Source organism: Narcine bancroftii, chromosome 10 (assembly GCF_036971445.1).
Source record: "Narcine bancroftii isolate sNarBan1 chromosome 10, sNarBan1.hap1, whole genome shotgun sequence".
Classification (NCBI taxonomy): Eukaryota; Metazoa; Chordata; class Chondrichthyes; order Torpediniformes; family Narcinidae; genus Narcine; species Narcine bancroftii.
The window spans coordinates 86,701,804-86,720,325 of NC_091478.1; the positions used below are offsets into that span (position 1 = coordinate 86,701,804).

At 40.5% G+C, this 18,522-nt stretch overlaps 1 long non-coding RNA gene across 5 annotated transcripts in view; it reads right to left on the minus strand.

Moving 5' to 3' along the window:
* The window catches only part of LOC138744871 (uncharacterized), a 74,403-nt gene that overhangs the window by 49,566 nt on the left and 6,315 nt on the right, over nucleotides 1-18,522 (minus strand). For 3 of the 5 annotated variants that reach the window (XR_011345838.1, XR_011345837.1, XR_011345839.1), the window contains exons 3-4: nucleotides 8,023-8,084; nucleotides 1,383-1,576 (exon numbers count right to left, since the gene is read on the minus strand). This is a non-coding gene — a long non-coding RNA (uncharacterized lncRNA). Of the gene's footprint in view, nucleotides 1-1,382; nucleotides 1,577-6,778; nucleotides 7,032-8,022; nucleotides 8,085-18,522 lie in introns of those variants that run through there. The other 2 variants (XR_011345841.1, XR_011345840.1) reach the window with 2 other exon arrangements.

Genomic DNA, 18,522 nt, shown 5'->3' on the forward strand with positions numbered 1-18,522 from the left:
CAAGAGCTCTTCAAATACACTCCTTCCTGTGATCTGGGTGAAAGGAATTTGTATAAAATATCACAAATCAATGGGAAATTCCATTTTCAGAATGTCATTGTCTCTAACACGGGATAAGAGGAAACAACACAGTAGCAGACATGTCATTTCCATTTCCATCTCCTTTGGCTTCCAGAGTGACTACTTTGATGTATATACAATGTATAGAGACCACACAGGGTAAAATATCAGTTGTAATGACTTCACCTCATCACCCATGTCCTCTTACAGTATGTACAGTGGTGGTGCAGTTAGCAATGATGTCTCACAATTCTGGGGACCTGGGTTTGGATCCAGACTTACAATGTGGAATTTTTACATTGTCCCTGTGATTACCTTGGTGCTCTAATTTCCTCCCTACTTCCATAGATGTGAAGGTTTGTTGGTTAAATGGCTACTATGTCCTTGGTAAAGTTGGTGAGCAATAAAAGGAAATAAATGGGTGCTTTTAATTAAGTCTCATTCAGAGACTCATTTAAGGACTCTTACTCTTCTTTATTTATTACTGAATATTTATTTTCCGTATTTATAAATCAGTTTGCTTACATTGGGCATCACGGTTAGTGTAGCAGTTAGCACAACGCTATTACTGCGCCAGCGACTGGGATTCGAATCTTGCATTGCATTCTCCCCGTTTCTGCGTGGGTTTCCTCTAGGGTTGTAGGTCAATTGAGTGTTATTAGACGGCACAGACCTGTCATTGTTCTGGATATGTAAATTAAAATTAAAAATTACATTTCTTTTGCTAGTTTACTTTTCTTTCTTTTGTATCCGTTTCTTATTTCTTGAGTACAATTTACATTTGCCAGTAATTAGAAATTCTATCTGGACCAATACAGAAATTCTATCTGTATTGGGAAGGGTTGTGGCTGTCATGTGACAGCACTGCCCCCTACCTATTTGGAGAGCACACCAGCTGTCAATCAAGGCTTGGTTCTGCCCCACCCATTAGTGCACATCTTGCTGTTGTGTCCATGTAAATTACCTGGACTGCACTCTCCAGCGTGCCTGTACTTGGTTTTGGGCAATTGGCTGTTGTAATTATATTAATATTCCTGCCACTGAGCTATTGGCCCCCGGTAGATGATGTGGCTTGTCCCTCCAGCACTATAAAGGTGCCATGTACTCTTTGTTCTCTCTCTTTGCCAGCTTGGGACCACCCTGTTTCGCTCCAGGCCTAGAAATGTGGAAGGGTGCTGGAGAAACCGTTGGTAAGATGTCCACTATTAATAGCGTTGGGGTGTTTAATTAGTGTCACTTGTAGCATAGAGTCGTGCCTGCACTGAGTCGAGGGGTAGTGGGGCAATGTAGTGATTTTTCCCTGATCATTGTATGTACCAATTCATTGTATGTTCATGTGTGTGTGCTCTGCATCAGTTACCATTTTCCAACACTTGCCTTCTGTAAATAAAATCCTTCCCGACATCAAAACTGTGTTCAGAGTCCTTGCCTTTGAGACCTTCCAAACCAGTGTCCTCACTCACAACACCCACAGAGAAAAAAATCCCAGGGTTGTATGTGATGTCATGTAAGTTCTCTGACAAAAAAAAATTGAACATTGAACTTGAGAGAGAATAGGTTACAGGAAAATAAGTGAGCATGAATAAGAATGATGGGATTGATCAATAGCCTGAATATCTTGAGAAAATAAGAAATAAATATGAAAAAAAATTATACATTGCCAGATACTATTAATTCAACCTTTTTGCAATCTGTTTTCTAACTAATGTGAGTAAATATTGTTCAGAAAGGATTCCTAATTATCCTGATATCAATAAGCATCAATGAAATTGTGGCATTATTTTAACTAATTTTATAATTGAATTTTGAGATATTAAGGGAAGGAATTGGAGCCTAATGTAAGAGATCAACCTTTCTTATTGAATGGCGGAAAATGCAAAAGGGACTGAGTGCTGAAAGGTCCACTTCTATTTTCTCTGTTCTTAAATTGTTATTTGCTTTCTGAAAAAAAAATTGTACAACTCCTGGGCAATGTGAATATGAAGGACATTATGTCCTTTAGCAGATTAGTCAATGACAGGGAAGGATAGAAAGATTCTGGGGTGGTGGGGAAGGGGGAGAGGTGCATCTTCTTTTCTTCCCTAAAAGTACCAGTATTGCAGTTCTGGAATTCAGAGCGTGAAGAGCTGATAGAGACAGACATGTTCGTTACATTTAAAACACATGTGGATGAACATTCTCCACAGGGTTGTGAACTCAGAGCTAGAATTAGTCACAGCAGTTTTTTTAAGGCTTCCTTCTGCAGTTTAATTTGCTATGAACTAGTTTGGTTAGGTTTCTGCCAGCAACTTCACTGGGGAATATTCCTTACTGGAGCTTAAAAAAACTCCTAAGACGCAACAGTTTCTCAGCTTTGTTGGCAAAATATCTGGATGTGGAAAATCTAAATCTCATTGCTCACATGTAGCATAACAATCTCAACATTTTAAAGGACTTTATAAAGTCATCCCTTGTCTTCATCTTTTCCAAGAGAAAAATCAAATATTTTTTCCTCATAGCTCAATCCTCTTATGGACTCAACTAAGTTACTTCCAAACATTTTTTAAAAATTTAGACATACAGCACGGTAACAGGCCATTTTGGCCCACTAGTCCATGCCATCCAATTTATACCCAATTAACCTGCATTTTTCCTGTAGGATTCAGACTAAAAATGAAGATAAAGACACTTTTGGTCACCGTGCTACAGGAAAGATGTCAAGCTGGAGAGGGTGCAGAGAGGTGGCACGGTTAATGTAGTGCTTAGCGCACCTCTATCACTGCACCAGCGACCCAGGTTCAAACCTTGTGAGTAAGGAGTTTGTACATTCTCACCATGACTGTGTGGGTTTCCTCTGGATGCTCTAGTTTCCTCCCACCTTCAGAACCTATGAGGGTTGTAGGTTAATTAGGTAATTTGGATCACAGAGGCTCATGGGCCGGGAGGGTGTGTTACTATGCTGTATGTCTAAAAAAAAATTATGAGGATGTTGCCAAGACCTGTGGAAATGAGCTGTAGGGAGAGGTTGATTAGTTGAGGAGTGTAGGAGGATGAGGGGTGATCTCATCGAGGTGCACAAAATGATTAGAGGAATAGATGAGGTGAACACATGGAGTTTTTTTGCTCAGAGTATGGGAATTGAGAACCAGAGGTCATAGGTTTAAGCTGAAGGGACAGAGATTTAATAGGAACTTTTTTTGGTCAGAGACTGGTGGGTATATGGAACAAGCAGCTAGAGGAGATGGTTAAGGCACTGACTATTGAACATTTAAGAAACATTTGCATGCATGTATGGATAGGAAAGGTTTATCTTATACATAATTGGCTCATCTTACACACACACACATGTTCAAATACTAGGTGCTTTGATTGGTAGTAAGCAAGTCTGAATAAGGTGTGCATTTGGTGAATAAAGGTCTTCTGTCAGAGCGCAGGCTCCAACAGCTCTTCCAATGGCTTCTGGGAATTGGGACGAGGGTCAAGGAGGTATGTAGATCAGCAAGGATTATACGAGATGGCTACATGAGAAGATGTAGCATGATCTTTGAACACTCATTGTCTCTAAAGGGACTTTTGTTTCTTTTCCTTCCTTTCTTTTTGTTTAATTTTGTTAATAGTGATGGAGCACAGTGACTCTTTGTTAGGCTTTTCACGGTATTCAAGTTCAAGTTCATATTCAAATTTAATATCATCTGGTAGTGGGTCAAAGATACTGTGTGCTGGATGCAAGGAGTCTAAAATTCTTTGAGCCCTATTTAAGCGATGCTCATCAATAAAGGAAAGTGAGACTCGGCAGTTTTGATGGTCCTCTGTTTTGACTTCCGGTCGACCTTTGTCCTCTTGAAGTCCACAATGATCGTGACCATGTTGTTGTTGTTTACAAGCTGCCCAACCTCCTCTCTGTTAGCAAACAGAGATAAGGCCAGTAAGGCCAACTACTGTTGTATCATCTGCATGCTTGATGATTTTGTTTAAACTGAATCCTGCAGCACAATCGTGGGTCAGTAGAGTGAACAGTAGCAGGCTGAACACATAGCCCTGAGGTATGCACGCATTTAGAACTTGAGATTTTCATACCACCCTAGACAGACTGTAATCTTTCAGTCAAGAAGTCCTGAAACCAGTTGCAGCAAGGGCTGTTGAGTCTCAATGAGGACAGTTTATCCACTAGCCTTTGAGGTATAAATGTGTTGAACACTGAGCTGAAATCAATGGACAACAACCTGGTGCATGAGGCATCATTCTCTAAGTGGGTTAGGATGGAATGGAGGGTCAAGGCTATAACATCATCCATGGACCGGTTTGGAAATTGGAACAGGAACAATAACACTGGAAGATGCAATTTGATACGTTCCATTACAAGTCACTTAAAGCACTTAATGCCACTGCACCATAGTCATTTAGGCCAGTTACCATCTCTCTCCTGGGCACTGGGATAATGGTGGCTGCTTTGAATACTGTGGGGAGAGTAGCCTGCTGCAGTGAGAAGTTGAAGATGTCCATTATGACATTTGTCAGCTGGGCTGCACAGTCCTTCAGCACCCAAATATGTATGTTGACTGGTCATGCTGCTTTTCATGGGTTCACACTTGAAAGGATCCTCCTCATCTCAGCCACTGCTATGCAGAGTTTCTGTTCTTCAGAGGGAGGCAAAGCTTTCCTTGGTGTGACATCAATCTTCTCATCAAACTGTGCATCGAAGGTGTTCAATCTATCAGGAAGGCAGGCATCATTGTTTTTGTGCAGATGACAATAATTATGTGAGTGATGTGATTATGAAGGTGCTCACTATATTTTGTGGTTAATAGGTCACTTCAAATCAAATTAAATTATTTTTAAATTTTAATTTAGGCATACAGCAGGGTAACAGGTCCTTTCAGCCCATAACTCCATGCCGCCCAATTCAGCCAATTGACCTACAACCCCCAGAATGATTTGAACAGTGGGAGGAAACTGGAACTCCCGGAAAAAAACCCACACGGACATGGGGAGAACATGCATACTACTTACAGACGACGCAGGATTCGAACCCAGATCCCGATTGCTGGCGCTGTAATAGCATTGTACTAACCGTTACTCCAACTGTGCTGCCCGATGGTGTAAAAAATATTCCAACTTGTATGGAATTAAAGTTCTCAGCCTTTGTTTGATTCCTTTAAATAAGCAGTGCAAAGGAATGTGACAATTCCTTTCTACATTTTAGATATAAGAGATCAAATTATTCAATGGATCTCACAGACCTAGAAGCTAAATATTCCTTAAAGTTCTAGAATGGCTCACTCCTCTGCTATAATAATTGATGTTTCATTCATCTCCATTGCCCTGCATCTAGTTAGATATCTAGGCGACTGCCAAAGGCAGAGAATGGAAAGGCATTTTAAAAAATATTTTATTTGCAAATGATTTGCATGCAAGCAGAGCAGTGTCAAGCTGTAATGTAAATGAACAAAAGCCATGGTATGCAGGCCATACGTTGTGTGCAACCAAAGTACTTAAATCTGAAGGAAACCAGTTCCATTAATAGGAACTGTTAGAGCAGCAGAAAAATTATAAATCATATAATGGCAATTGTATTTTTAATGTGTTACTGGAATCATATTACATTTTGTTGTTTTAAGCTAAGCTATCATTATCCATCATTTTTCTTCCAAATGTCTAATAGTACTTGCACAAGTACATGGATTGCATGGATAGCCTCGAGAATAAGCTTCCTTGAATATATATAATCTGCTTTATGATTTGTCATGAGTCTTCAAACCAGTAAATCACATTACGTGGCAATTGGTTTAATAATACATTAATCTTTCACTTCTTTCAATTTTCTTCTCCTGGAAATGTCTACAAAATTGTAGAGGTGCCCTTTTGTTCTTGAAATCTGATCAGTTTACCAATGGTACTGGCTTCCTGTCTGACAAGCTCAGCAGGGGAATATCACAGGGCAACACATGGCACTCTCAATGACTTTAGGGGCCCCCCAGTTTCATTGTCCATTATAACTCTTCTGTTCTTTGTCAAGTCACAAAATCATGATTACATTACACAATATTAAACATAAAATAATATTAAAAATTCATGCTTGAAATGATTATGAACGGTAATCAGAGAAACAATGTAACTTTTGATTTAAGCCTTAATTTTGGTAGCTTTATAAATTCTAAATCCTTCAAACAATATTGTCTCAAGACAGAAAGATTATGTATGTTACACAGCATTGAAAAGTCAAGGGGGGGGGATTGCTGTATGCTTCTGTGAGGGGCGCTGGACAAGTAGCAACTCTGTCTGCCTTATGGTAGAAAAAAGTTAAAGAATTTATGATCTATTGTAGGTAGCATTTTCAAGTTTTGTTTTAATCAGTGATAATTGTACAATTCATTACCATGAAATGGAGCTATCTAACCAATCTTCCTCCTCTAATTCTGGAGACACTTCTGACTCTCCTTAGTTGAGAATAACTATTTCAGCACAGGTTAGGAATCATATTTAGTAGGCTCTTCTCATTTATATAATTCAGGAACACACTTGCAAATCACTTGTCAATTAAATATTCTATTCATTTTCCATGGACCTGCTCCAGTTTGCAGTTTAAATTTATTTGGCACAAAGTACAGTAAGAAGGGCTCTTCTGTAAAAAGACTAATAGGTTATCTCTAACAGTCATACAGCCATGTAACAGGTTGCAGAGTATAGGATTACAATGTAAAGGAAGTTGAATTAGCATGAAGCAAGAGGACCATAATACTGTTGTGGGGTTAATTCAGGATCCTGATGGCTTCAGGGAAGCCTTATGAGGGACGTGTCCAGGGTGTGATGGGGCCTTCAGAATATTGGCTGCTTTTCTAGGCAGTGGGGGGAGATGGAGTCTATGCAGGCGAGGGGGTTTGCATTATATTCTGAGCTGCATTCATAAATGTCTGTAGCTTATTCTGACCTTGAACAATCAACTCCTATACCATGTTGTGATGCCTCCAGCGAATATGGTTTCAATGATGCACCTGTAGAAGTTGTTGAAGGACAAGGGGGACATAACAAACTTCCTTAGTCTTCTGAGAAAGTAGAGATGTAGGTGCGCTATCTTAGCCATCACATTGATGTGTTTGTCCCAGATTAGGTCACAGGCAATATTTATTGCTCAGAACCTGAAGCTATATACTCTTTCAACTTCAGCAACATTAACATTCTCAGGAGAGTGGACTCTGCCCCTCTACTGGTGAATGATCATTTACTTCATCTCCCTGTCATTGAAGAAAAGTTTGTTATCTTGGGACCATGCCACTAGATTTTCAATCTCTTTCCTGTATTCCAGCTCATAGTTATTTGATAGCCAACCCATTTGAAGATGTAGTTGGAACACTATTTAATTGTACAGTTGTGGATGTAGAGAGAGTACAGTGGTGTTGAGTGTGATTGTGGCGATGTTGTTACCCATCTTCACTGATTGTGATCTGTTGGACAGGAAGTCAATGAGCCAGCCACAGAAGGGGTTGGAGAGGACTAGACCCCAAGGTCTCACAATGAGGATACTAGGGACTATGGTATTGAAGGCAGCATTGTAGTCTATGAACATAGTCTATCATTGGTGCCCTTGGTGTCCATGTGCTCTAGGGCAGAATGGAGAGTCAGGGAGCTGGCATCTGCTGTAGATCTATTTGACTGATGAAATTGTATGTCATTCCATCATCTCCTCTGGTGGTGTATTCCAGATATTAATTACTCTTAGTAAAACAAATTCCCCTCAGATCCCCTTTAAACCTGCACCCTGTGCCATTTTGATTTTGATACCAGTACCATGACTATCTACCCTATTTATGCCTCTCATCAAATCACCTCTCAGTCTCCTTTTCTCTGGGGAAAATGAGCCAAGCCTATCCAATCTCTCCCAGCAATTAACACCAACGCTTGGTAAGATAGTTACAATTTATTGGATTGAATATTTTATATCAGAGTTGTACACATTTAGTTAGTATGAATATATAAATGCCTCACCTTCGCAATTTGCAGAAATCTTGTGATAATTTGTAAGCTTTGGTCCATGAATCATGAAGAGTCTAGAATTAATGATTTAGAAATAAATAAACAGTTCACCATATTTAACCTGCTTGATATGACAATCATTTATTGCATTTTTTAAAGAATTCTTATCAAAGAATGAGTACCTTAATAGAAAAAAATTTGCTAACTGCATTGTATCTATAGAAAATTATGAAGAGGTATTTCCATGAGCCATAAATGAAAATGGGTACTGACATTTCCAATCCAACTAACTATATCTTTGAAGAGAATTGTATTTATTTGTATTAAAATGTTCCAATTTTAGCTCAGTAACTATTTGGATATAATTCCTCAATTATGCTGCCAGATTATTTGCTTAAGAGCAGATATTCAAAAGAGCCAGATGCATCATTGTTAGGTGTATTTTCTCATCTTTTTTTCTAAAGTATAAAATGAGACTCCTGAAATATCATTTTCCAAACCGAATAAGATTATACGTTAGAATAATTGTAAACTATTCATTATATGGATAAATCTTGAACAATATAAATGAAAGTAAGCATATTAGTAATAGCTACTGCAAACTTATGGTTGTGGAATCTTTGATCTCAGGTTTTTTCTAACTTTGTCATCCTTCAGGCAAAAGGTCAGTGCATTTCAGTGGCCCCTACTGTAATAAAATCTGACAGTAGCATTTTGCTTTTATGAAAGTGGCAAAAAGTTTAGGTTTGGTGTTTTTGTTTTACATTTGCTTTGATTTATATTGTTTTCATTCCAGCAAAATGCTCTATTACTGAATTAATAAATCTGTCTCTGTTGAGATGGCTAAGTATTCCTAGGATTATGCAGTGTATCTACATGTAATAAACTTTCATTGGATAAGATTGAGTCTTGAAATATGCATGGAATGCTATACTATGATTTATTCTTTGGCATGCCCTGTCACTTGAGTCCAAACCCTTTGTCTTCAATCTAAATAGAAGCTCTTAGTAGGCACTTTCAGGTGGCCAACTGACCCGCTTGTAAAGCCGCATATTTTGGCAAAATGCGGCTGTGAAAAGGCCACGTGAATGTGCAGGATGAGCCTGCAAGGTGAGTTTGGAAACCCTCCTCCGAGAGGGATAATCCCCACAGCACAGTGGCTTCCCCAGCCATCTGAATGCAGCCGCCTAAAAGCGGCGGATGACAGTCAGCTGGCCAGCGCCTGACAGCTCCTCTCCCAGTCCCCACACTGTCGGGTGGCCGGCGCGGTCTGTCAGCACGGGGACGTCCCCACACTGATTCCACTGCCCCGCTCTCTCCCCACTCACGAAATCAGTCCCCACACTGTCGGGCAACTGGCGCGGGCTGTCCCCACACTGTCGGGACTGATTTCGGGAGTGGGGAGAAGGGGGCTGGAGTGACCGTCAGGGGAGAAGGGGGCTGGCAGAAGCAATGCCGGTACCTAACTCGAGCGCCTCCTTCTCCCCCACCAGCCGCACCAGCCTCCGTACTCACCCGCCGGCCGCTCAAGCTCCCATACTCACCCGCCGGTGCTCCAGCCTCCTACCCTACCGGCCACTCCAGCCCCTGTACCCCCCCACCCTGCCGGTGCTCCAGTCCCCGTACTCACCCGTCGGCCACTACTGCTACAGTCCCCATACTCACCCGCCAGTGCTCCATCCCCCATTCTCACCCATTGGCCACTCCAGCCTCCTCCTCTCCCGCCAGCCACTCCAGCCTCCTCCTCCACCGCCAGCCGCTCCAGCCCCCATACTCACCCATCGGTGCTCCTCTCCCATCGGCCACTCCAGCCCCCGTACTCACCCGCCAGCCACTCCAGCCTCCTTCTCCCTTGCTGGTGCTCCAGCCTCCTCCCCCGCTGGCCACTCCAGTCCCGTGAGTGGGGAGAGAGCGGTGCAGCGGGATGAGTGTGGGGATGTCCTTCACCAGCAGCCCCACAGTGTGGGGACAGCCCGGGCCGGCCATCCCACAGTGTGGGGACTGAATTTGTGAGTGGGGCGAGAGTGGGGCAGCTGACAGCCAGCCATCCTGAATTGACAGCCCAAGGGACAGGAGCAGGAATGCGCTCAGAGGCACATCTCAGCGCAGCTGTCCTTTCAAGTGGCCAGCACTGCGCTTTCAATGCTGCCACCTGAACTGCAATTTAAAGGGCCGCTTTTCCTTCCGGCGCATTCTTAGCGGAGAATGCACCTGAGAAAGCCTAATGAAAGGGTAATGCATATAAGCAACAATTCAAGGACTTAAATATCAGTATTGAAAGATGGGCAAATTATTGTGAGACAAACATAATAAAAAATGCAGTTTTTTTTATCAAGTGATGGTTATAAAATATTAATAGGAAGCAGTAAAATCAAACTTATATTAAGCATTATCCTGAAGATTATGGTGTTAAACAGAAAGAAAGATGTATGGATCAGATTCCAGAGACTATGAAAATATCAATCCATTTCTTTCAACATCATCATCCCATTGTTCAACTTACTTCATTCTTCAGGCTTGGCCTATTGCCTGCAACCAATCTCATATCATTATTACATCATTCAAATTTTCATTCTTGATTATATTACATTGTTCAGGGATCTTACGTCCACATTCCTCCCTTTGAAACCTTTACAGTCTCACACAATTCTCCCTTAACATTTAAAAAGATGGGATCTAGTGGAATTGGGTCGGCTATATTCCCAAAGACACGTGTCATCTTCTTCCCCTTATCCATATAATTGTACAGGTGGGCTTCGCTGAATAATTATACCCCCTCCTCCTAGCATTGACCTAGCCAACAGGCCAAAATGGCTCTTGTACACGTTAGCACTATGGTGCATCCACAAACCACCATGCCCAAGACTATAATAATGGGGATTAGGATTTGCACCAGCATAGCTCCCCAGCCTGAGAATGATTTTCCTGCACTTTTAGATGGGCCAAACACATCTCAAATTTTCTCCAGGGCACTGATGACATTTGTCATGATATCCCCTGAGTCTGGAATGAGTGTGATATATGCATCACCTGTCAAGTTCAGTGCAATGCAAAGTTCATCCTGCTTTGCCAGATTATAGTCAATGTGGTGGAATTCCATGTTGTGGAATTGAGCCAATTCCCTCTTCTTCCGTGACAACTTGGGCACCGGGTTTTCCTCTATATGTATTGTTGCATGAAGATACATTTTCCATACTATATTACATTGCTCTGCCAAGGATGTTCTTACACTGTTCAATAGCATTGGGACCCTGCCACCAGGGTTGAGGGGTGAAGTTTCCACCTTGGGTTTTGATGAAGGTGTGTAAAAGGATGATCTGTCCATGAACAACACTCTGTCTGGATGTTGCAGCAGATCTCTATGCAAGTCATCCCTGGCTCGAGAATCTTGCTCCACAATTGCCTGACACTCTTCTCCATCATCATTAGTCTGCTTACACCTTGCAATTGTCAATCCTGAAGTGCGTGAGAGATGATCTCCCCCTGCTCAGTAGTGCTTCCACTGCGTGTGATACATACGGGGTAATTTCATGTCCTGCCATTATTGAGGTGGCCTTGTCAACTGGCAATGGAGCTGCTGCCAATTTCTCTCAACTGAGTCTATGCATGTGCTATAATATGCCACAGGTTTGTGCTTTCTGCTTTCCTTCTGTATGAGGTTGGCAGTTGTGAATCCCTTCTTCTCCCTGCTAAACAGACAGAAAGGTTTCCTGTAGTCTTGGAGTCCTAGTACTGGCTCAGCATTTTTAAGGCTCTATTCCCTGTGTGAGACCAGTTTAGTCTCTGGGAGTTGATTTTGCCAAAACACAATTCTCTGAGTGGTCTTGCCATTTCCACATAGTTACAAATCCACTGTCTGCAATAACCCACCATTCCCAGAAAACTCTCCATTTCCTTTACTATCCTTGATTTTGACAATGTCATGATGACCTCAATTCAGTCTTGGGAGAATTGTTTATCCCCTTTCCTCAGTACATGCCCAAGATATTTTACCTGCTCCTGACAGATCTGAGGCTTTGCCTCAGATTTTATGACCTTTCTTGGCCAGCAATTTTAGAAGAACCTTGTTATCTTCACTGCAGTTAGAGCTGAGCTGCAGACCAATAAATCATCTACATATTGAATGAGCACGCTGCCAATTGGTGGTGAGTAATCTGCCAGGTATGCCCTTACCATGCTATTAAATATGCTTGGTGACACGACATAACCTTGAGGCAGCCAGCTTTAGGTGTACTGCTGGGTTCAGTAGGTAAGCGCAAACAAGTAATGTGATTCTGGATACAGTGGATGGAGAAAAAGGCTGAGCACAGGTCAATCACAGTGTAGTATGATGTTATTCAAGACAGTGGATGGGTCTGGGACCACAGGATAATCTGTGATTACCTGTTCATTCAGAGGTCTTAGGTCTTAAATTTAAATTCTCAATTTCTTCTTGGTCTTCTTAATGGGTAGGATTGGAGTGTTATGAGGACTGGTTGTTGGGTAGACTACACCTGCTTTTAGTAGGTCCTGATTTATCTTCCTGATGCCCTCTCTACTTTTTTATTATGCGTACTGCCTTACTGTTGGACCTTGCGTTCCTGGTTTCAGTTGAACTTTTACCAGTCCTGTGGATTTTTATCCTGCCTATGTGTGGCCTCCTGCTGCCCATAGGCTTCTGGGTACATCTTCAAGGCACACTTCTTCTTCAGAGGTCAGGACCATCATGGCCTCAATTTTTATTTCTTTCTTCCCCATAGAGCTTGCTCAGAATAAGCCACTCGCCTTTTTTTTTGGTCCTTTAAGTCAATATGGAACTTTTGAAGTAAAGTACTGTTGCACTAGCATTTTCTTTATCATGGGCCTACATCCTTTGCTTTGAATGCCAGCCTACCAGCACATGTCGGGCTGCTGTGTTGACCATTTCATTCTGGAGGGCGTTGTTTGTTCCCTGAGCATCACTGCCACCCCCATGCCTTCCCTTCCAATGTAATCTTGCCTTTTTTCTCATCCAGGCATTCTTCAAAGTCTCCCCTGCTTCATTCCTGCCCCACTGGTCGAAGTACAAAGTCATGTGCATTTAGGTCTTTTCCACTGTTTCTTGGTTGGCCTTTTTTAACCGCTGGGCAGGTGGTTTTCCACAGGTGCCATGATCTTGTTGGTCATTTGCTTTGGGTAGCTTCTCCCAGTGCACAACTGGGCTGTAGTCAGAGCTATCAGTCAGAAGGCCACACAAGGGAATGTACACATGACTCCATCTGGTGTGCATGCATGTGATGCATTAAGTGTACACAGCAAGTCTCATCCAAGCAAATTCACCAGAGAGTTGGGTGCAAATAATAGCTGTGCCTCAACCATCTTGTCTCCTACTTTTACTTCTGGTTTTTCTATAAATGAAACAATTTGTGTTACTCCAGAGAATCCTCTAGTCTTAATATGCTTCGATGTCCATTACATCCACACCAATGCAGGAATGCATCACTCCAGTATCAACATGGACCTCTTTCCTCCTATTTCAATGTCAATCCTAGGCTCAGTCAATGGCGGTTTACTCACAAATGAAAACATTTGAAGCGCGTCATCCCCTGTTCCTAGGATATTCTGGTTCTCGGGACACTGTCACTGTTGGGTTTTCCAAATGATGGCTGGTAATACTGATCAGTAGCAAGGCCATAGTCCACAACTGTTGACATCAAGTTGTAATAGTCTCTGGAGGAAACCATAGCTCCCTTGGTTCCATTCCCAACCTCGAGGTTGGTTTCTTCCTCTTCTCTTAGAAGTGCCTCCTCTTCCTGTAGTCCGCAGATTTGCTGTCGATTTGGGCAGTTTCTAGAGATGTGGCCATGTCCCCTGCATCTCTAGAACTCTGCTGTCGCCCTGTCTGTTGGAGATTCAAGGGTGGCACTCCCCATGCTGTTGTAGGGTCCCACAGGGTGAGAACAGATGTTGTTGGATTTGTTGGGGTGCAGGAGTGATGTGAGTTTGAGCTGGGGTTTGTCGGGGTGCAGGTATCATATTTGCTTTCTTTTCTTTTTTTTCTGTTATCTGCAATATTAGTAGCTTCTTCACTCTGGATCTTGTGGGATTTTGCTGCTTCTTTATGTAGTCTCAAATGATGTACCATATGGGTGCTCTGTTTCACCCAGCTGTCAGAACCAGCCCTACCACCCTATTAAGGGCCTTCTGTACCAGCTGTGGCATTGCTTTCTTAACATAGAAAGAAGAACATAGTTTTGGACCCTTCATTTGCACCAAATGATTCTCCTGTGTTGGTTTACCAGGCTTCTTGCATTCTATTAATGAAGTCATAAACATCCTCAGCTTCTTTCATCTCTCTCTCTGAGACCTGGATTAGGTTTGCTTTGTATGGAAATTTTTTTCTTAAAGCACCCCACATGTCACTTCAATGTTTGTTAAATGAATCTCCAACTGATTTGTTGGTTCCCATGGCTCCCCACAGACCTGCTTCCTCAAATATTTCCTTAGTTTGACTTCATCTAGCTATTTAGCTTGCAACCGCTTCATGTTCCCAATACACATCAGCTGGCTGGTACAGGACTTGAATTTTGAGATCCATGCTACCCATGGAAGCCCTTTCACCAGGTTTTCCAGATTGGTGTGGGACAAAGGTTTGTACTGTTTTGGGCTTGGTCTGGCAGCCTGTGGTATCACTGCAGTGGGCCCATGGGGACAATTTCCAACTCGCACTTCTTGGTAGGCACTTGGTAGAATGATGACGAAGGCTTGTTTCTCTCAGGCTCCTTTCTCAATCTTCGGGATCTCCATAACACTGTTGTTTCTCTCTGGCTCATTTGTGTTCCTCTCTGAGTTCACTTATTTCTCGCATCAATCTCTCCTTCTCTCCACAACTACAGGCTATCAGCCAGTTTTGAGGTTAATTCTTCTATCTGCTCAAGTTCGTGCCTATGTGTAATGCTTGTGTGAAATATTAAATGTTAACTGTGACCATTGTTACAAGATCAAACCAGCAACCACAAAGAAGGCATATCACACAGGGGTAAAGATGAACAATTACTTTATTAACAAAAAATTTACCTTCAAACTTTAATTCAAAATCCCCCCTTTTATAACAATGCCCATTGGTTACTATGCAAATCTCTATAACAGTGTAAAACTAATAAATTCCCCAGCCTAAATATATCATAATTAATCAAAGTCTAAGCAATACTTCCAACCAACCCACAGAACAATTAGGCACAAAACACACAAGACTTTGATCTCAACCGAAGCAAAGATCATAAACAAAATTCTGTTTTTTTGGTAAACTGAAGCCAAAAGATTTTTGAGAGAGAGAGAGAGAGAGAGAGAGAGAGAGAGAGAGACCCCCCCACCAGTGGTGGTTTATCGTCCAAGTCCAGAAATTTTTAGATCATTTTCTGCACATGCTCAGTCTGTCTCCCACTCTCTCAGCAGTCCACCTTTACCTTGGCTCTCTAAGGCAAATGATCACTTTTTAACATAAAACCACACAACACATAGGCCAATACACAACACAGAACTCTGTAACACCATTTAGTCCTTCCTGTCTATACTATCCCTTACATTAATCATCCAATTTTACTAAAATGGAAGCTCGCAATAATGCTACAAATTGGATTAATTTAGAAATTAATTCCACTAAAAAAATATTCTCTTATTTTAATACTTGGAGCGCCATTACCTTTTACTGCTTCCAAATTAACTGATAATTTTGTTTCAATTGGTTCCAATTTAGAACATTTTTTGGATTTCATCGATTTTTCCACCTTCCATGCAAGATTCTGCTTTTCATGAATGGTTTAAGTTGGGAATTCAATCTTTTCAAAATTTATTTATTGATAATAATTTAGCTTCATTTGAACAACTACCTTTTAAATTTAAATTACCTCAGTATAATTTATTTAGATACTTACAAATTAGGAATTTTAAAAAATTCATTATTATTGAGACTTCATCAGGGCTTTGCTATAAATATGATAGGAGTGATTTATATTTTTAAACAGTCAAAAAAAGTTGATATCAGGTTTATGTGATTTACTATTAAAGTCTAGGAATAACTCCCTAAATAAGATTTAAAAATTATGGAAGCAAGATTTTCAGCCCTCATTCTCGGATACTACGTTGGATTCTATCTTAACATTGGTAAATTCCTCCTCTTTATGTACCGTCATTCACTTCTACAATTTAAGGTAGTACATTGATCCTACCTTTCTAAAGATCATTTACCTAAATTTTATCCTAATATTTCTTTTGAATTGTAATAGATGTAAGATTGAAGAAGGTACTTCATTACATATGTTTTAGTCTTGTTCCTTTCTTTCCAAATTTTGGGAAGATATCTTTTGTACCTTATCTTTATTTCTTAATTCAAATCTTATGCCTAATCCTTTAATCCTCTTTTTTTGAGCAACTGAGGTAATTGATTTGAAATTAACTGTGCAGTTTCTTTCATTTCCCTTATTGCTAGACAATCAATATCGATGAGATGGAAACACGCTGTCCCTCCTACTCACACTCAATGGTTATATATGACATGATGGCACATCTAACTGTGGAAAAAAAATCAGATGTTCCTCCAATGTATTGGATTTAAACTTTTTAAGTTTGGGTCCTTTTATTAATTTTTTAAATTATCTATAAGATCATTTAGATCTTGTCTTGTGGTTTGGTTTTTTTAATAGTAGTGAAATTTTATGTATTTACCTAATAACTTTAGAAGGGAAGGGGGTAGAATTTGTAGTGTAGTATTAATTTTTTAAATCTTTTTCAATTAGCCACTGTATTAACTGATAAATGATTACTTGATTATTTCCTTTTTTTGTTGTTATGATTCCTAGTTTATATGTTACAGCTTTTCTTATGTCTTTCTTTTTCCTTTTTCATATTACCTCTATATTTAGATAAATATGGCTTCTACTTTTTGTATTAATGTAAAGTATAATAAAAAAAATTGAAACAGATTCTTTCCCTTCAAAATCTTTTATTTCGTACGCAGGCCTGTGGGAGATCCGTCACCCCATAGAGCAGTGGTTCCCAACCTTTTACTTTCCACCCACATACCACTTTAAGTATTCCCTATGCCATAAGTGTTCTGTGTTTAATAAGGGGTTGCTTAAGGTGGTATGTGGGTGGAAAGAAAAAATTTGAAAACCACTGTTTTAATCATTCCAATTTGATTCGTTATGTGCACAGTTTCATAACACCAAAGGAAATGGGCCAATGACAATTTTTCTCAAGCAAAATATTTCAGTAATAATTGGATCTAGAGCAGTGATTCTCACCCTTCCCTCCTACTCATATACCACCTTAAGCAATCACTTACTAATCACAGAACACTTATGGCATAGGGAATACTTAAAGTGGTTTGTGAATGGAAAGTAAAAGGTTGGGAACCACTGCCATGGAGGATCAAGGAGCTCCCTGACCATACAAACATAAGGGTTTGTATACCCCTTTGTGATCTACATTAACCAATCATAAAGCAGCTCATTTTTATATATAAAAATACTACCCTGTAATATTACCCTGTCAGCATCAAGCTATCTGCTGTTCATTTACAGGTGGCATCATTCTGTGGACGTAACCAGGCTCCCCCTCTTCATCAGCATCATGCTCATGGGTCACATGGTCTAGGAAAACCCCAGTACAAGCTTGGCTGGGATTGCCCAGCAACACACGTCATCATTATCGCATTGTTTAAATTTCATTCTTGATTTCATTACATTGTTCAGGTTCTTGCTAGCGAACACTGTCAATGAATGAATAAAAAGAAGAAACTTTCTCAAAGCATAGCAAAACACCATCGATTTTTAATAATTTTTGGTGAGAGCAAATAAGTGAAGGATGCCAATTCAGATAAAAGAACTGTGTCCAAATCACATAGCTGACCTAATGTACCCCTGATCATTCTGTGTGAGAGTTTAATTTTAATATGTAAGCCCATGAAATTAGATTTTCAATGATTTTCTCTGAGAGAATAAATCCATTTAAAGTAGGAAATAAAGGCCAAGGTTCTTACAATTTACCATATGGGACATAATAAACACGTATCGATTTCAATATACCATCCCATCTATCAGATGGCTCATGTGTTATTCATCAAGATCACGATTTCATTACTATTCTGAAGTAAAACTAGCGCAGAATGTGAAAAGGCTGCAATTTTTCTGAATCTTAGAATTATTCAGGTTCCAGGATATGTTTAATAACATCCATATGGCTTTACTCAAATGCCATATATTTTATGAATTACAAAGATTTTGAATCTTACCCTGTTAAATAATTATTATCAACTGTAAATGAAAATCAATAAATGGAATTGCAACACCTAGCCTTTCACCTCCTCCCTTCCCAACATCCAGTGCTCGAAACAGTGATTCACTTTTGCACTTTTTCCAACCAAGTGTACTGCATTTGGTGTTCACAATGTGGTTTCCTATATGTGATGGGTGATCACTTTGCAGAGTATCAGCATTTAATGTACAGGCATGATTCAGAGCTCCCTGTTCTTTGTCATGTAATTCTCCATCCACT